The following is a 21365-nucleotide window of genomic DNA, read 5'->3' as shown; positions in this document are numbered from 1 at the left end:
TGTAACTACTACCTATAGATACATACTGTAACTACTACCTATAGATACATACTGTAACTACTACCTATACATACATACTGTATCTACTACCTATTGATACATACTGTAACTACTACCTATACATACATACTGTAACTACTACCTATACATACATACTGTAACTACTACCTATAGATACATACTGTATCTACTACCTATAAATACTGTAACTACTACCTATTTTACTTAATATATATTTTTTGATCTGAACTCTGCATTTTTGAAAATTGACCTGTCAGCATTTCACTGTTAGTCTTCCCCAGGGGTTCCCAACCTTTTCCCTTACAATGTTGGGTAATGTACCAAATACATTTTTCATTTGAGCATTACATTTTCTAAATCTAATTGCCACCTATCCTGCTACTGAATTAATCCTCGGTCAGTTGGTGGGAAAAGGTTCTGGGTCTACAAACATCAGAGAGAGAAACAGAGCAGGAGGGGAGAGACAGAGAGAGAGAGAGAGAGAGAGAGAGAGAGAGAGAGCAGGAATATATATATATATATATATAGAGAGAGAGAGAGAGAGAGAGAGCAGGAATAGAGAGAGAGCAGGAATAGAGAGAGCGCAGGAATAGAGGGAGAGCAGGAATAGAGAGAGAGAGAGAGAGAGAGAGAGAGAGAGAGAGAGGGAATAGAGAGAGAGCAGGAATAGAGAGAGAGCGCAGGAATAGAGAGTATTGGGTATTTTACAGAGAGGGAACGTGACTCTTAAACACAAATGTTACTTTACATTTTTTCCAAGCACATCCCCCAACAACATCTCTTAGTTTCCAACTTCGACATATTATGAACTAACTTTTTTAAGGCTTTAATTCCTCCTCATTACAGGCTTAATTCCTCATGGTTACAGGCTTAATTCCCCATGGTTACAGGCTTAATTCCCCATGGTTACAGGCTTAATTCCCCATGGTTACAGGCTTAATTCCCCATTGTTACAGGCTTAATTCCCCATGGTTACAGGCTTAATTTCCCATGGTTACAGGCTTAATTCCCCCATGGTTACAGGCTTAATTCCCCATGGTTACAGGCTTAATTCCCCATGGTTACAGGCTTAATTCCCCATGGTTACATGGTTAAAACAGAAACCACTCCAAAGGTTAACATTTTAATGAATTCCAGGTGATTAAGGTTAAGGCTGTGGTTAGAGGAAATCTTAAAACAAAATAATTTAAAACAACATGCTAGGTATTATTAGCATTCATAGTATTCTCAAAGTTTGCAAGAGCATTCTGAACTGCTGTAATGGTCTGATCAGCGTCTTCTGGCTCCAGTTGGTGCTGAACGATCAGTTTTCTTTTTGTGAGGAAGTAATATACGTTCTCAGGACGTTGTGAGGAAGTAATATACGTTCTCAGGACGTTGTGAGGAAGTAATATACGTTCTCAGGACGTTGTGAAGAAGTAATATACGTTCTCAGGACGTTGTGAGGAAGTAATATACGTTCTCAGGATGTTGTGAAGAAGTAATATACGTTCTCAGGACGTTGTGAGGAAGTAATATATGTTCTCAGGATGTTGTGAGGAAGTAATATACGTTCTCAGGATGTTGTGAGGAAGTAATATATGTTCTCAGGACGTTGTGAGGAAGTAATATACGTTCTCAGGATGTTGTGAGGAAGTAATATATGTTCTCAGGATGTTGTGAGGAAGTAATATACGTTCTCAGGACGTTGTGAAGAAGTAATATACGTTCTCAGGATGTTGTGAGGAAGTAATATACGTTCTCAGGACGTTGTGAGGAAGTAATATACGTTCTCAGGATGTTGTGAGGAAGTAATATACGTTCTCAGGACGTTGTGAGGAAGTAATATACGTTCTCAGGACGTTGTGAGGAAGTAATATACGTTCTCAGGATGTTGTGAGGAAGTAATATACGTTCTCAGGACGTTGTGAGGAAGTAATATACGTTCTCAGGACGTTGTGAGGATGTAATATACGTTCTCAGGACATTTTCATATTTCTAGTGACCAGACTGCATCACAGTTACTAATCCCAGGGTTGGTGTGACTGCGTGGGTGTTTCTGTTTGTGTGGTGTGGTGTGTTTGTGGTTGTGGGTGTGTCTGTGTGTTAGTGTGCGTGTGTGCGTACGTTTGTGTGGGTGTGGGTTGGTGTGTGTGTGGTTGTGGGTGTGTCTGTGTGTTAGTGTCTGTGTGTGGGTGTTTGTGTTTGTGTGTGTTAGGGTGTGTGTGTGGGTTAGTGTGTGTGTGTGGGTATTTGTGTTTGTGTGGTGTGTGTGTGGGTGTGTGTTAGGGTGTATGTGTCTGTGTGTTAGTGTGTGTGTGTGGGTGTTTGTGGGTGTGTGTGTGGGTTGGTGTGTGTGTGGTTGTGGGTGTGTCAGTGTGTTAAACTGGTCACACAGTTTGGGAAAACTATAATGGGGAAATGTTGTACAATCTGGGTGTGGAAAAAACTGTTAGAGACTTACCCAGAAAACATTCACAGCTCTAATCCATGTTTAGGGGTGTGAAAGCTCATGTAAATTAGACTTTTCTTTATTTCAGTTTAAAAAAATGTGCATTTTCTAAAAACATGTTTTACATTTTGTCACTGTGGTGTATTGTGAGTAGATGAATGAAAACAACACATTGAATTCAGGTTGTAACACAACAAAACGTGGAAAAGGTCAAGGGGTGTGAATACTTTCTGAATGCCATGTAGATATAGATAGTGTAGATATAGATAGTGTAGATATAGATAGTGTAGATATAGATAGTGTAGCTATAGATAGATAGTGTAGATATGGATAGTGTAGATATAGATTTGTGTAGATTGGGTAGTGTAGATATAGATAGTGTAGATATAGATAGTGTAGATATATATATAGTGTAGATATTGATAGTGTAGATATAGATAGTGTAGATATAGATAGTGTAGATTGGGTAGTGTAGATATAGATAGTGTAGATATAGATAGTGTAGATATGGATAGTGTAGATATAGATAGTGTAGATTGGGTAGTGTAGATATAGATAGTGTAGATATAGATACTGTAGATATGGATAGTGTAGATATAGATAGTGTAGATATGGATAGTGTAGATATAGATAGTGTAGATATAGATAGTGTAGATATAGATACTGTAGATATGGATAGTGTAGATATAGATAGTGTAGATATAGATACTGTAGATATGGATAGTGTAGATATAGATAGTGTAGATATAGATAGTGTAGATATTGATAGTGTAGATATAGATAGTGTAGATATGGATAGTGTAGATATGGATAGTGTAGATATAGATAGTGTAGATTGGGTAGTGTAGATATAGATAGTGTAGATATAGATAGTGTAGATATAGATAGTGTAGATTGGGTAGTGTAGATATAGATAGTGTAGATATAGATAGTGTAGATATAGATAGTGTAGATATAGATAGTGTAGATATGGATAGTGTAGATATAGATAGTGTAGATTGGGTAGTGTAGATATAGACAGTGAAGATATAGATAGTGTAGATATAGATAGTATAGATATAGATAGTGTAGATATAGATAGTGTAGATATGGATAGTGTAGATATAGATAGTGTAGATATAGATAGTGTATGTTTAGATAGTATAGATATATATAGTGTAGATATATATAGTGTGGATATAGATAGTGTAGATATAGATAGTGTAGATATTGATAGTGTAGATATAGATAGTGTAGATATGGATAGTGTAGATATGGATAGTGTAGATATGGATAGTGTAGATATAGATAGTGTGGATATAGATAGTGTAGATATGGATAGTGTAGATATAGATAGTGTGGATATAGATAGTGTAGATATGGATAGTGTAGATATGGATAGTGTGGATATAGATAGTGTGGATATAGATAGTGTAGATATAGATAGTGTAGATATAGATAGTGTGGATATAATTAGTGTGGATATAGATAGTGTAGATATAGATAGTGTAGATATAGATAGTGTGGATATAGATAAAGTAGATATATATAGTGTGGATATAGATAGTGTGGATATAGATAGTGTAGATATGGATAGTGTAGATATGGATAGTGTAGATATGGATAGTGTGGATATAGATAGTGTAGATATATATAGTGTAGATATAGATAGTGTGGATATAGATAAAGTAGATATATATAGTGTGGATATAGATAGTGTGGATATAGATAGTGTAGATATGGATAGTGTAGATATGGATAGTGTAGATATGGATAGTGTCTTCAGAGTCATGAGAACGTGTCCAAAGCAAAATCTTTTTTTTTTTAAAGAAAGTCAGGATCTTTGGTTGTTTCCTTTCCGACGTAGGAAAGGTAACTAATTTGGTCCGATCTAAAGATTTGATCATTACTCAGATGGGACAGTCTGATACCTGCTGGATAAGCCGCACATCTCCACAACCCTACAGTGTTTATGTTATAAATCCAATTAATAACAGATTGTTTACAAACAATTTCATTTGAAAGGTCTGGGATTTGAATTGATTGTTCAACTGTCAATCTTTATTTCAAACGCACTATCATCAAGATTATTTTAAAAACAGTATGTTGATGTTATTTCATTAGGTAGTGATGACAGGCTTTATGTTGATGTTATTTCATAGGGTAGTGATGACAGGCTTTATTTGTGTTGAATATGCAGAGCAAACAACTGATCTATAACATAGTTTTACGATGCTGGAAAATGTCCCTAGAGACCTCAAATTAAAACACATACATTATTCATTAATTTTATTAAATTCCATTACATTGAAGTCTGAAATTGTGTGTCTATTTATTTATTCAAATTGACATAGAGCTCTGCTTTCTCACAGATTTGTTAAAAATAATTGAACAAGTTGGCATGTCTGTAATTCTGGATTGTTAATGTTGTTCCTCCCTCTACTCCTAATAGTTCCCATGGGAACAGCAGTATGACGAGAGAGGAAGAGAAGTGTGTGTGTGTGTGTGGTGTGTGTGTGTACGTGTGTGTGTGTGTGTGTGTGTGTGTAATGGCAGCTTGTGGCTGGTGGCTAATTTGACATCACTTAGACTATTGTATCTGTCAGGGACGTTACTACATTTCTTATTTATACACACACAAACACACACACACACACGTACACACACACACACACACACACACACACACACACACACACACACACACATACAGGTGCACACACACACGTACACACACACACACGCACACACACACACGTACACACGTACACACACACACACACACACATACAGGTGCACACACACACGTACACACACACACACGCACACACACACACGTACACACGTACACACACACACACACGTACACACACCCACACACACACACACAGAATGCACACACACACAAATCTATGCACACACTCACACAAATATATGCACACACACACACACACACACACACACACACACACACACACACACACACATACACGCATACACACACACACACACGTCTCTGACTGGGTCAATGTGCTAGTTATATTCAGTGAGATATTAAATCAGGTTATTGGTTGAACGAATCAGTGTTTTGTACAACTTTGCTCAAAATGTTTGACACCCTTGATAAAGACGACCAATAATGACCGTATAAAAGAAAATCATTGAAATACAGAGCGAAATTGCTCGAAAAATAGGGGAATGATATAGTAATAAAATGTCTCAGAGAAAGATATTTTATTTAACAACTTATCATTTTGTTTCTCCTAAAGGTAGGTGTCAAAATGATAGACAACCCTAAACATTCTGTAAACAAGGTGGTCAAAAGTATTTGGTCCCATATCCCTAACACTAACTAATTAACTATAATTTAGATTATAATGTCTTTCAAAAACACTTTCTACGTTAATGTGGACGCTACCATGATTACGGATAAGCCCGAATGAATCGTGAATAACGACGTGAGAGAAAGTTACACATCTCAACCTCCCCTGTTATTGGTTGAAAGGTTAACATGTCTTATGAACTTTGACCCTCTGTAACTTTGTTCACAATTCATTTCATTTACCACATTAACGTAGAAAGTGTTTTTGAAACACATTATATTTTAAATGATAGTTAAAAGTGACTCCAAAATGACACCATATTTAGCGTTGATTTATATTTGTCACAAAATAATCTGAACAAACTGCGAATGAATGTATCACGTTTGTAGCTTTGATGTAGATATTGAGTGTTAGGAATATATGATTTTTGACCATCTTGTTTATAGAATACTTATGGTAGAATTAATGGTAGAATTAATTAATTCATGTAGAAGTGTTTAGATGCATACTCTTATTAACTCTAAAATGGACTCAATGTTATTACACAGTAAAAACTCTATTAAGGTACAGTAGGTATAGGAGGTATAGTAGGTATAGTAGGTATAGTAGGTATAGTTATAGTAGGTATAGTAGGTATAGGAGGTATAGTAGGTATAGTAGGTATAGTAGGTATAGTTATAGTAGGTATAGTAGGTATAGTAGGTATAGGAGGTATAGTAGGTATAGTAGGTATAGTAGGTATAGTTATAGTAGGTATAGTAGGTATAGGAGGTATAGTAGGTATAGTAGGTATAGGAGGTATAGGAGGTATAGGAGGTATAGTAGGTATAGTAGGTATAGTAGGTATAGTAGGTATAGGAGGTATAGTAGGTATAGTAGGTATAGGAGGTATAGTAGGTATAGTAGGTATAGGAGGTATAGGAGGTATAGGAGGTATAGTAGGTATAGTAGGTATAGTAGGTACAGTAGGTATAGGAGGTATAGTAGGTATAGTAGGTATAGTAGGTATAGTTATAGTAGGTATAGTAGGTATAGGAGGTATAGGAGGTATAGTAGGTATAGTAGGTATAGGAGGTATAGGAGGTATAGTAGGTATAGTAGGTATAGTAGGTATAGTAGGTATAGGAGGTATAGTAGGTATAGTAGGTATAGTAGGTATAGTTATAGTAGGTATAGTAGGTATAGGAGGTATAGTAGGTATAGTAGGTATAGGAGGTATAGGAGGTATAGGAGGTATAGTAGGTATAGTAGGTATAGTAGGTATAGTAGGTATAGGAGGTATAGTAGGTATAGTAGGTATAGGAGGTATAGTAGGTATAGTTATAGTAGGTATAGTTATAGTAGGTATAGTAGGTATAGCAGTTATAGTAGGTATAGTAGGTATAGTTACAGTAGGTATAGCAGGTATAGTAGGTATAGTAGGTATAGGAGGTATAGTAGGTATAGTAGGTATAGTTATAGTAGGTATAGGAGGTATAGTAGGTATAGTAGGTATAGGAGGTATAGTAGGTATAGGAGGTATAGGAGGTATCGTAGGTATAGGAGGTATAGTAGGTATAGTAGGTATAGCAGTTATAGTAGGTATGGTAGGTATAGTTATAGTAGGTATAGTAGGTATAGTAGGTATAGTAGGTATAGTAGGTATAGCAGGTACAGTAGGTATAGTAGGTATAGTTATAGTAGGTATAGTTATAGTAGGTATAGTAGGTATAGCAGGTATAGTAGGTATAGTTATAGTAGGTATAGTAGGTATAGTAGGTATAGTAGGTATAGGAGGTATAGTAGGTATAGGAGGTATAGTAGGTATAGTTATAGTAGGTATAGCAGGTATAGTAGGTATAGTAGGTATACGAGGTATAGGAGGTATAGTAGGTGTAGTTATAGTACGTATAGTAGGTATAGTAGGTATAGTAGGTATAGTAGGTATAGTTATAGTAGGTATAGCAGGTATAGTAGGTATAGTAGGTATAGTAGGTATAGTTATAGTAGGTATAGCAGGTATAGTAGGTATAGTAGGTATGGTAGGTATAGTAGGTATAGTTATAGTAGGTATAGCAGGTATAGTAGGTATAGTAGGTATAGTTATAGTAGGTATAGCAGGTATAGTAGGTATAGTAGGTATAGTAGGTATAGGAGGTATAGTTATAGTAGGTATAGTAGGTATAGGAGGTATAGTAGGTATAGCAGGTATAGTAGGTATAGTAGGTATAGTAGGTATAGTTATAGTAGGTATAGCAGGTATAGTAGCTACAGTAGGTATAGTAGGTATAGTAGGTATAGTTATAGTAGGTATAGTAGGTATAGGAGGTATAGTAGGTATAGCAGGTATAGTAGGTATAGCAGGTATAGTAGGTATACGAGGTATAGGAGGTATAGTAGGTGTAGTTATAGTACGTATAGTAGGTATAGTAGGTATAGCAGGTATAGTAGGTATAGTAGGTATAGTTATAGTACGTATAGTAGGTATAGTAGTTATAGTAGGTATAGTTATAGTAGGTATAGCAGGTATAGTAGGTACAGTAGGTATAGTAGGTATAGTAGGTATAGTTATAGTAGGTATAGTAGGTATAGTAGGTATAGCAGGTATAGCAGGTATAGTAGGTATAGTAGTTATAGTAGGTATAGTTATAGTAGGTATAGCAGGTATAGTAGCTACAGTAGGTATAGTAGGTATAGTAGGTATAGTTATAGTAGGTATAGTAGGTATAGTAGGTATAGCAGGTATAGTAGGTATAGCAGGTATAGTAGGTATAGCAGGTATAGTACGTATAGTAGGTATAGTAGGTATAGCAGGTATAGTAGGTATAGTAGGTATAGTAGGTAAAGTAGGTATAGTACGTATAGTAGGTATAGTAGGTATAGTAGGTATAGTACGTATAGTAGGTATAGTAGGTATAGCAGGTATAGTAGGTATAGTAGGTATAGTTATAGTACGTATAGTAGGTATAGTAGTTATAGTAGGTATAGTTATAGTAGGTATAGCAGGTATAGTAGCTACAGTAGGTATAGTAGGTATAGTAGGTATAGTTATAGTAGGTATAGTAGGTATAGTAGGTATAGCAGGTATAGTAGGTATAGCAGGTATAGTAGGTATAGTAGTTATAGTAGGTATAGTTATAGTAGGTATAGCAGGTATAGTAGCTACAGTAGGTATAGTAGGTATAGTAGGTATAGTTATAGTAGGTATAGTAGGTATAGCAGGTATAGTAGGTATAGCAGGTATAGTAGGTATAGCAGGTATAGTACGTATAGTAGGTATAGTAGGTATAGCAGGTATAGTAGGTATAGTAGGTATAGTAGGTAAAGTAGGTATAGTACGTATAGTAGGTATAGTAGGTATAGTAGGTATAGCAGGTATAGTAGGTATAGTAGGTATAGTAGGTATAGTAGGTATAGTAGGTATAGTAGGTATAGTAGGTATAGCAGGTATAGTAGGTATAGTAGGTATAGTACGTATAGTAGGTATAGTAGGTATAGTTATAGTAGGTATAGTAGGTATAGTAGGTATAGCAGGTATAGTAGGTATAGCAGGTATAGTAGGTATACGAGGTATAGGAGGTATAGTAGGTGTAGTTATAGTACGTATAGTAGGTATAGTAGGTATAGCAGGTATAGTAGGTATAGTAGGTATAGTAGGTAAAGTAGGTATAGTTATAGTAGGTATAGCAGGTATAGTAGGTATAGTAGGTATAGCAGGTATAGTAGGTATAGTAGGTATAGTAGGTATAGTAGGTATACGAGGTATAGGAGGTATAGTAGGTATAGTTATAGTACGTATAGTAGGTATAGTAGGTAAAGTAGGTAAAGTAGGTATAGTTATAGTAGGTATAGCAGGTATAGTAGGTATAGTAGGTATAGCAGGTATAGTAGGTATAGTAGGTATAGTAGGTATAGTAGGTATAGCAGGTATAGTAGGTATAGTAGGTATAGTAGGTATAGTTATAGTAGGTATTGCAGGTATAGTAGGTATAGTAGGTATAGTAGGTATAGTAGGTATAGTTATAGTAGGTATAGTAGGTATAGTAGGTAAAGTAGGTATAGTTATAGTAGGTATAGCAGGTATAGTAGGTATAGTAGGTATGGCAGGTATAGTAGGTATAGTAGGTATAGTAGGTATAGTAGGTAAAGTAGGTAAAGTAGGTATAGTTATAGTAGGTATAGCAGGTATAGTAGGTATAGTAGGTATAGCAGGTATAGTAGGTATAGTAGGTATAGTAGGTATAGTAGGTATAGCAGGTATAGTAGGTATAGTAGGTATAGTAGGTATAGTTATAGTAGGTATTGCAGGTATAGTAGGTATAGTAGGTATAGTAGGTATAGTAGGTATAGTTATAGTAGGTATAGTAGGTATAGTAGGTAAAGTAGGTATAGTTATAGTAGGTATAGCAGGTATAGTAGGTATAGTAGGTATAGTAGGTATAGTTATAGTAGGTATAGTAGGTATAGTAGGTAAAGTAGGTATAGTTATAGTAGGTATAGCAGGTATAGTAGGTATAGTAGGTATAGCAGGTATAGTAGGTATAGTAGGTATAGTAGGTATAGTAGGTATAGTTATAGTAGGTATTGCAGGTATAGTAGGTATAGTAGGTATAGTATGTATAGTAGGTATAGTAGGTTTAGTAGGTATAGTAGGTATAGTAGGTATAGTAGGTATAGTAGGTTTAGTAGGTATAGGAGGTATAGTAGGTATAGCAGGTATAGTAGGTATAGTAGGTATAGTTATAGTAGGTATAGCAGGTATAGTAGCTACAGTAGGTATAGTAGGTATAGTAGGTATAGTTATAGTAGGTATAGTAGGTATAGGAGGTATAGTAGGTATAGCAGGTATAGTAGGTATAGCAGGTATAGTAGGTATACGAGGTATAGGAGGTATAGTAGGTGTAGTTATAGTACGTATAGTAGGTATAGTAGGTATAGCAGGTATAGTAGGTATAGTAGGTATAGTTATAGTACGTATAGTAGGTATAGTAGTTATAGTAGGTATAGTTATAGTAGGTATAGCAGGTATAGTAGCTACAGTAGGTATAGTAGGTATAGTAGGTATAGTTATAGTAGGTATAGTAGGTATAGTAGGTATAGCAGGTATAGCAGGTATAGTAGGTATAGTAGTTATAGTAGGTATAGTTATAGTAGGTATAGCAGGTATAGTAGCTACAGTAGGTATAGTAGGTATAGTAGGTATAGTTATAGTAGGTATAGTAGGTATAGTAGGTATAGCAGGTATAGTAGGTATAGCAGGTATAGTAGGTATAGCAGGTATAGTACGTATAGTAGGTATAGTAGGTATAGCAGGTATAGTAGGTATAGTAGGTATAGTAGGTAAAGTAGGTATAGTACGTATAGTAGGTATAGTAGGTATAGTAGGTATAGCAGGTATAGTAGCTACAGTAGGTATAGTAGGTATAGCAGGTATAGTAGGTATAACAGGTATAGTACGTATAGTAGGTATAGTAGGTATAGCAGGTATAGTAGGTATAGTAGTTATAGTAGGTATAGTTATAGTAGGTATAGCAGGTATAGTAGCTACAGTAGGTATAGTAGGTATAGTAGGTATAGTTATAGTAGGTATAGTAGGTATAGTAGGTATAGCAGGTATAGTAGGTATAGCAGGTATAGTAGGTATAGCAGGTATAGTACGTATAGTAGGTATAGTAGGTATAGCAGGTATAGTAGGTATAGTAGGTATAGTAGGTAAAGTAGGTATAGTACGTATAGTAGGTATAGTAGGTATAGTAGGTATAGTAGGTATAGTACGTATAGTAGGTATAGTAGGTATAGCAGGTATAGTAGGTATAGTAGGTATAGTTATAGTACGTATAGTAGGTATAGTAGTTATAGTAGGTATAGTTATAGTAGGTATAGCAGGTATAGTAGCTACAGTAGGTATAGTAGGTATAGTAGGTATAGTTATAGTAGGTATAGTAGGTATAGTAGGTATAGCAGGTATAGTAGGTATAGCAGGTATAGTAGGTATAGTAGTTATAGTAGGTATAGTTATAGTAGGTATAGCAGGTATAGTAGCTACAGTAGGTATAGTAGGTATAGTAGGTATAGTTATAGTAGGTATAGTAGGTATAGCAGGTATAGTAGGTATAGCAGGTATAGTAGGTATAGCAGGTATAGTACGTATAGTAGGTATAGTAGGTATAGCAGGTATAGTAGGTATAGTAGGTATAGTAGGTAAAGTAGGTATAGTACGTATAGTAGGTATAGTAGGTATAGTAGGTATAGCAGGTATAGTAGGTATAGTAGGTATAGTAGGTATAGTAGGTAAAGTAGGTATAGTACGTATAGTAGGTATAGCAGGTATAGTAGGTATAGTAGGTATAGTACGTATAGTAGGTATAGTAGGTATAGCAGGTATAGTAGGTATAGTAGGTATAGCAGGTATAGTAGGTATAGTAGGTATAGTAGGTATAGTAGGTATACGAGGTATAGGAGGTATAGTAGGTATAGTTATAGTACGTATAGTAGGTATAGTAGGTATAGCAGGTATAGTAGGTATGGCAGGTATAGTAGGTATAGTAGGTATAGTAGGTATAGTAGGTATAGTAGGTATAGTAGGTATAGCAGGTATAGTAGGTATGGCAGGTATAGTAGGTATAGTACGTATAGTAGGTATAGTAGGTATAGCAGGTATAGTAGGTATGGCAGGTATAGTAGGTATAGTAGGTATAGTAGGTATAGTAGGTAAAGTAGGTAAAGTAGGTATAGTTATAGTAGGTATAGCAGGTATAGTAGGTATAGTAGGTATAGCAGGTATAGTAGGTATAGTAGGTATAGTAGGTATAGTAGGTATAGCAGGTATAGTAGGTATAGTAGGTATAGTAGGTATAGTTATAGTAGGTATTGCAGGTATAGTAGGTATAGTAGGTATAGTAGGTATAGTAGGTATAGTTATAGTAGGTATAGTAGGTATAGTAGGTAAAGTAGGTATAGTTATAGTAGGTATAGCAGGTATAGTAGGTATAGTAGGTATAGTAGGTATAGTTATAGTAGGTATAGTAGGTATAGTAGGTAAAGTAGGTATAGTTATAGTAGGTATAGCAGGTATAGTAGGTATAGTAGGTATAGCAGGTATAGTAGGTATAGTAGGTATAGTAGGTATAGTAGGTATAGTTATAGTAGGTATTGCAGGTATAGTAGGTATAGTAGGTATAGTATGTATAGTAGGTATAGTAGGTTTAGTAGGTATAGTAGGTATAGTAGGTATAGTAGGTATAGTAGGTTTAGTAGGTATAGGAGGTATAGTAGGTATAGCAGGTATAGTAGGTATAGTAGGTATAGTTATAGTAGGTATAGCAGGTATAGTAGCTACAGTAGGTATAGTAGGTATAGTAGGTATAGTTATAGTAGGTATAGTAGGTATAGGAGGTATAGTAGGTATAGCAGGTATAGTAGGTATAGCAGGTATAGTAGGTATACGAGGTATAGGAGGTATAGTAGGTGTAGTTATAGTACGTATAGTAGGTATAGCAGGTATAGTAGGTATAGTAGGTATAGTTATAGTACGTATAGTAGGTATAGTAGTTATAGTAGGTATAGTTATAGTAGGTATAGCAGGTATAGTAGCTACAGTAGGTATAGTAGGTATAGTAGGTATAGTTATAGTAGGTATAGTAGGTATAGTAGGTATAGCAGGTATAGCAGGTATAGTAGGTATAGTAGTTATAGTAGGTATAGTTATAGTAGGTATAGCAGGTATAGTAGCTACAGTAGGTATAGTAGGTATAGTAGGTATAGTTATAGTAGGTATAGTAGGTATAGTAGGTATAGCAGGTATAGTAGGTATAGCAGGTATAGTAGGTATAGCAGGTATAGTACGTATAGTAGGTATAGTAGGTATAGCAGGTATAGCAGGTATAGTAGGTATACGAGGTATAGGAGGTATAGTAGGTGTAGTTATAGTACGTATAGTAGGTATAGCAGGTATAGTAGGTATAGTAGGTATAGTTATAGTACGTATAGTAGGTATAGTAGTTATAGTAGGTATAGTTATAGTAGGTATAGCAGGTATAGTAGCTACAGTAGGTATAGTAGGTATACGAGGTATAGGAGGTATAGTAGGTGTAGTTATAGTACGTATAGTAGGTATAGCAGGTATAGTAGGTATAGTAGGTATAGTTATAGTACGTATAGTAGGTATAGTAGTTATAGTAGGTATAGTTATAGTAGGTATAGCAGGTATAGTAGCTACAGTAGGTATAGTAGGTATAGTAGGTATAGTTATAGTAGGTATAGTAGGTATAGTAGGTATAGCAGGTATAGTAGGTATAGCAGGTATAGTAGGTATAGTAGTTATAGTAGGTATAGTTATAGTAGGTATAGCAGGTATAGTAGCTACAGTAGGTATAGTAGGTATAGTAGGTATAGTTATAGTAGGTATAGTAGGTATAGCAGGTATAGTAGGTATAGCAGGTATAGTAGGTATAGCAGGTATAGTACGTATAGTAGGTATAGTAGGTATAGCAGGTATAGTAGGTATAGTAGGTATAGTAGGTAAAGTAGGTATAGTACGTATAGTAGGTATAGTAGGTATAGTAGGTATAGCAGGTATAGTAGGTATAGTAGGTATAGTAGGTATAGTAGGTAAAGTAGGTATAGTAGGTATAGTAGGTATAGCAGGTATAGTAGGTATAGTAGGTATAGTACGTATAGTAGGTATAGTAGGTATAGCAGGTATAGTAGGTATAGTAGGTATAGCAGGTATAGTAGGTATAGTAGGTATAGTAGGTATAGTAGGTATACGAGGTATAGGAGGTATAGTAGGTATAGTTATAGTACGTATAGTAGGTATAGTAGGTATAGCAGGTATAGTAGGTATGGCAGGTATAGTAGGTATAGTAGGTATAGTAGGTATAGTAGGTATAGTAGGTATAGTAGGTATAGCAGGTATAGTAGGTATGGCAGGTATAGTAGGTATAGTACGTATAGTAGGTATAGTAGGTATAGCAGGTATAGTAGGTATGGCAGGTATAGTAGGTATAGTAGGTATAGTAGGTATAGTAGGTAAAGTAGGTATAGTTATAGTAGGTATAGCAGGTATAGTAGGTATAGTAGGTATAGCAGGTATAGTAGGTATAGTAGGTATAGTAGGTATAGTAGGTATAGCAGGTATAGTAGGTATAGTAGGTATAGTAGGTATAGTTATAGTAGGTATTGCAGGTATAGTAGGTATAGTAGGTATAGTAGGTATAGTAGGTATAGTTATAGTAGGTATAGTAGGTATAGTAGGTAAAGTAGGTATAGTTATAGTAGGTATAGCAGGTATAGTAGGTATAGTAGGTATAGTAGGTATAGTTATAGTAGGTATAGTAGGTATAGTAGGTAAAGTAGGTATAGTTATAGTAGGTATAGCAGGTATAGTAGGTATAGTAGGTATAGCAGGTATAGTAGGTATAGTAGGTATAGTAGGTATAGTAGGTATAGTTATAGTAGGTATTGCAGGTATAGTAGGTATAGTAGGTATAGTATGTATAGTAGGTATAGTAGGTTTAGTAGGTATAGTAGGTATAGTATGTATAGTAGGTATAGTAGGTTTAGTAGGTATAGTAGGTATAGTAGGTATAGTAGGTATAGTAGGTATAGTAGGTATAGTAGGTATAGTTATAGTATGTATAGTAGGTATAGTAGGTATAGTAGGTATAGCAGGTATAGTAGGTATAGTAGGTATAGCAGGTATAGTAGGTATAGTAGGTATAGTAGGTATAGTAGGTATAGCAGGTATAGTAGGTATAGTAGGTATAGTAGGTATAGTAGGTATAGGAGGTTTTGCTATAGTTTTCCTATGTTATGGTCATTGGAACAATTAGTAATTACACATCCTCTTGCTGAAGGTTATTCCACGTGTAATTAATGATATTATTACCTTTTTTATATCAGCTGTGAAATACCATGTTAATAACTTAAACCAAAATGTGACCTTTGCTACTTGTAACTACCATCAAATCAACATACGAGGGTTGATAAATACATTTGGTAACAACAACTATAACAAGGAGCACCTCCTGTCATTACCTACTGGTCGTGTTCGTGTACACTGAACAAAAACTATATAAACGCAACATGTAAAGAGTTGGTCCCATGTTTCATCAACTGAAATAGAAGATCCCAGAAATGTACCAGACACACAAAAAAAAATAGTTTATTTATCTCAAATTTTGTGTACAAATTTGTTTACATCCCTGTTAGTGAGCATTTCTCCTTTGCCGAGATAATTCATCCACCTGACAAGTGTGGCCATCAAGAAGCTACTTAAACAGCATGATCATTAACTTGTGCTAGGGACAATAAAAGGCCACTCTAAAATGTGAAGTTTTGTGACACAACACAATACCACAGAGTTCTCAAATTGTGAGGGAATGCATTTGGCATGCTTACTGCCGGCAGTGCTGTAAAGTACTTCGGTAAAAATACTTTAAAGTACTACTTAATGTCACGCCTTGGTCTTAGTATTTTGTGTTTTCTTTAATTATTTGTTCAGGCCAGGGTGTGACATGGGTTTATTGTGTTGTCGTATTGGGTTTTTTGTAGGCATTGGGATTGTGGCTGATTAGGGGTGTGTCTAGCATAGGCTTGGCTGCCTGAGGCGGTTCTCAATCAGAGTCAGGTGATTCTCGTTGTCTCTGATTGGGAACCATATTTAGGTAGCCTGGGTTTCACTGTGTATTTTGTGGGTGATTGTTCCTGTCTTAGTGTTTTGTATTTCACCAGATAGGCTGTTTCGGTTTTCATTATTTCATTTCGCTAGTTTTGTAGTTTCCGTATGTATAGGTTTTCCTTCATTAAAATATATCATGAATCATCATCACGCTGCATTTTGGTCCGATCCTTGTTCTACCTCTTCGTCAGAGGAGGAGATAGAAGAGAGCCGTTACATTTAAGTCCTTTTTCGGGTTTCGGTACTTTAATTTACTATTTATATTTTTGACAACTTTTACTTTTACTTCACTACATTCCTTAAGAAAACTATGTACTTTTTACTCCATACATTTTTCCTGCTCGTTACGTTTTTAATTCTTAGCAGGACAGGAAATTTGTGAAATTCATTCACTTATGAGGTGAACATCCCTGGTCATCAGAGGCAGATCTGGAGGACTCACTAAACAGAGAACATCCCTGGTCATCCCTACTGCCTCACATATGGAGGACTCACTAAACAGAGAACATACCTGGTCATCCCTACTGCCTCACATATGGAGGACTCACTAAACAGAGAACATCCCTGGTCATCCCTACTGCCTCTGATCTGACTGACTCACTAAACAGAGAACATCCCTGGTCATCCCTGCTGCCTCTGATCTGGAGGACTCACTAAACAGAGAACATACCCTGGTCATCCCTACTGCCTCACATATGGAGGACTCACTAAACAGAGAACATCCCTGGTCATCCCTACTGCCTCTGATCTGACTGACTCACTAAACAGAGAACATCCCTGGTCATCCCTACTGCCTCTGATCTGGAGGACTCACTAAACAGAGAACATCCCTGGTCATCCCTACTGCCTCTGATCTGGAGGACTCATTAAACAGAGAACATCCCTGGTCATCCCTACTGCCTCTGATCTGGATGACTCACTAAACAGAGAACATCCCTGGTCATCCCTACTGCCTCTGATCTGGAGGACTCACTAAACAGAGAACATCCCTGGTCATCCCTACTGCCTCTGATCTGGAGGACTCACTAAACAGAGAACATCCCTGGTCATCCCTACTGCCTCTGATCTGGTGGACTCACTAAACAGAGAACATCCCTGGTCATCCCTGCTGCCTCTGATCTGGAGGACTCACTAAACAGAGAACATACCTGGTCATCCCTACTGCCTCACATATGGAGGACTCACTAAACAGAGAACATCCCTGGTCATCCCTACTGCCTCTGATCTGACTGACTCACTAAACAGAGAACATCCCTGGTCATCCCTACTGCCTCTGATCTGGAGGACTCACTAAACAGAGAACATCCCTGGTCATCCCTACTGCCTCTGATCTGGAGGACTCATTAAACAGAGAACATCCCTGGTCATCCCTACTGCCTCTGATCTGGATGACTCACTAAACAGAGAACATCCCTGGTCATCCCTACTGCCTCTGATCTGGAGGACTCACTAAACAGAGAACATCCCTGGTCATCCCTACTGCCTCTGATCTGGAGGACTCACTAAACAGAGAACATCCCTGGTCATCCCTACTGCCTCTGATCTGGTGGACTCACTAAACAGAGAACATCCCTGGTCATCCCTGCTGCCTCTGATCTGGAGGACTCACTAAACAGAGAACATACCTGGTCATCCCTACTGCCTCACATATGGAGGACTCACTAAACAGAGAACATCCCTGGTCATCCCTACTGCCTCTGATCTGACTGACTCACTAAACAGAGAACATCCCTGGTCATCCCTACTGCCTCTGATCTGGAGGACTCACTAAACAGAGAACATCCCTGGTCATCCCTACTGCCTCTGATCTGGAGGACTCATTAAACAGAGAACATCCCTGGTCATCCCTACTGCCTCTGATCTGGATGACTCACTAAACAGAGAACATCCCTGGTCATCCCTACTGCCTCTGATCTGGAGGACTCACTAAACAGAGAACATCCCTGGTCATCCCTACTGCCTCTGATCTGGAGGACTCACTAAACAGAGAACATCCCTGGTCATCCCTACTGCCTCTGATCTGGTGGACTCACTAAACAGAGAACATCCCTGGTCATCCCTACTGCCTCTGATCTGGAGGACTCACTAAACAGAGAACATCCCTGGTCATCCCTACTGCCTCTGATCTGGAGGACTCACTAAACAGAGAACATCCCTGGTCATCCCTACTGCCTCTGATCTGGAGGACTCACTAAACAGAGAACATCCCTGGTCATCTCTACTGCCTCTGATCTGGAGGACTCACTAAACAGAGAACATCCCTGGTCATCCCTACTGTTTCTTATCTGGAGGACTCACTAAACAGAGAACATCCCTGGTCATCCCTACTGCCTCTGATCTGGAGGACTCACTAAACAGAGAACATCCCTGGTCATCCCTACTGCCTCTGATCTGGAGGACTCACTAAACAGAGAACATCCCTGGTCATCCCTACTGCCTCTGGTCTGGAGGACTCACTAAACAGAGAACATCCCTGGTCATCCCTACTGCCTCTAATCTGGAGGACTCACTAAACAGAGAACATACCTGGTCATCCCTACTGCCTCACATATGGAGGACTCACTAAACAGAGAACATCCCTGGTCATCCCTACTGCCTCTGATCTGACTGACTCACTAAACAGAGAACATCCCTGGTCATCCCTACTGCCTCTGATCTGGAGGACTCACTAAACAGAGAACATCCCTGGTCATCCCTACTGCCTCTGATCTGGAGGACTCACTAAACAGAGAACATCCCTGGTCATCCCTACTGCCTCTGATCTGGAGGACTCACTAAACAGAGAACATCCCTGGTCATCCCTACTGCCTCTGATCTGGCTGACTCACTAAACAGAGAACATCCCTGGTCATCCCTACTGCCTCTGATCTGGAGGACTCACTAAACAGAGAACATCCCTGGTCATCCCTACTGCCTCTGATCTGGAGGACTCACTAAACAGAGAACATCCCTGGTCATCCCTACTGCCTCTGATCTGGCGGACTCACTAAACAGAGAACATCCCTGGTCATCCCTACTGCCTCTGATCTGGTGGACTCACTAAACAGAGAACATCCCTGGTCATCCCTACTGCCTCTGGTCTGGAGGACTCACTAAACAGAGAACATCCCTGGTCATCCCTACTGCCTCTGACTCACTAAACAGAGAACATCCCTGGTCATCCCTACTGCCTCTGATCTGGTGGACTCCCTAAACAGAGAACATCCCTGGTCCTCCCTACTGCCTCTGATCTGGAGGACTCACTAAACAGAGAACATCCCTGGTCATCCCTACTGCCTCTGATCTGGAGGACTCATTAAACAGAGAACATCCCTGGTCATCCCTACTGCCTCTGATCTGGAGGACTCACTAAACAGAGAACATCCCTGGTCATCCCTACTGCCTCTGATCTGGATGACTCACTAAACAGAGAACATCCCTGGTCATCCCTACTGCCTCTGATCTGACTGACTCACTAAACAGAGAACCACCCTGGTCATCCCTACTGCCTCTGATCTGACTGACTCACTAAACAGAGAACATCCCTGGTCATCCCTACTGCCTCTGATCTGGAGGACTCACTAAACAGAGAACATACCTGGTCATCCCTACTGCCTCACATATGGAGGACTCACTAAACAGAGAACATCCCTGGTCATCCCTACTGCCTCTGATCTGACTGACTCACTAAACAGAGGACATCCCTGGTCATCCCTACTGCCTCTGATCTGGAGGACTCACTAAACAGAGAACATCCCTGGTCATCCCTACTGCCTCTGATCTGGAGGACTCACTAAACAGAGAACATCCCTGGTCCTCCCTACTGCCTCTGATCTGGAGGACTCCCTAAACAGAGAACATCCCTGGTCCTCCCTACTGTTTCTGATCTGGTGGACTCACTAAACAGAGAACATCCCTGGTCATCCCTACTGCCTCTGATCTGGAGGACTCACTAAACAGAGAACATCCCTGGTCCTCCCTACTGCCTCTGACTCACTAAACAGAGAACATCCCTGGTCATCCCTACTGCCTCTGATCTGGTGGACTCCCTAAACAGAGAACATCCCTGGTCCTCCCTACTGCCTCTGATCTGGAGGACTCACTAAACAGAGAACATCCCTGGTCATCCCTACTGTCTCTGATCTGGAGGACTCAGTTAACACAAATGCTTAATTTGTAAATGAGGTCTGAGTGTTGGAGTAGCCCTTGTATATATATCTTTAAATTATGCTGTCTGGTTTGCCCTCCCTAACCCGGACGACTCTAGGCCAATTGTGTGTTGCCCCATAGACCTCCAAGTCATGGCCAGCTGCACCAGAGCCTGGGCTCGAACCCAGAGTCTCTGGTGGCACAGCACTGTGATGCAGGGCCTAGACCACTAGAGCATTTGGAGTCCAACTGGGCTCACAACCGTAGACCAAGTGTAACCAGCCCATGATCTCCACATTCGGCTTCAACACAATTCCTGGAAGCTGAAAAGGTCCCAGTTCTTCCATGCCATTGAAGAGGAGTGGGACAACATTCCTCAGGCCACAATCAACAGCCGATCAACTCTATGTGAAGGAGATGTGTCACGCTGCATGAGGTAAATGGTGGTCACACCAGATACTGACTGGTTCTGATCCACTGACTGGTTTTACTTGTTAAGGCATCTGGGACCAACCGATGCCTATCTGTACACCCAGTCATGTGAAAAATGTATTTATTTAAACTGATTCGATGTAACTCAGTCTTTGAAGGGTTTGTTCAGTGTAGTTTATCAAGACCTACATAGAATATATACTATATATATATTCTATAAATATACTTGAAGCCACTTAATGTGAACTTCAATATCACCTTTAGAATAACTACCTAGATGTAACAACCTAACAACCTTTGCAGACAGGAGAAATTAGAATAATTCATGTTTAACGATGTTTAAATCTATAAATACAATGTTACAATGGGATATGTCACGTTGTTTGTAATA

This window comes from Oncorhynchus tshawytscha, linkage group LG16 (genome assembly GCF_018296145.1).
Source record: "Oncorhynchus tshawytscha isolate Ot180627B linkage group LG16, Otsh_v2.0, whole genome shotgun sequence".
NCBI lineage: Eukaryota > Metazoa > Chordata > Actinopteri > Salmoniformes > Salmonidae > Oncorhynchus > Oncorhynchus tshawytscha.
The sequence above is the reverse complement of the archived record's forward strand: the minus strand, read 5'-3'. Positions refer to the sequence as shown.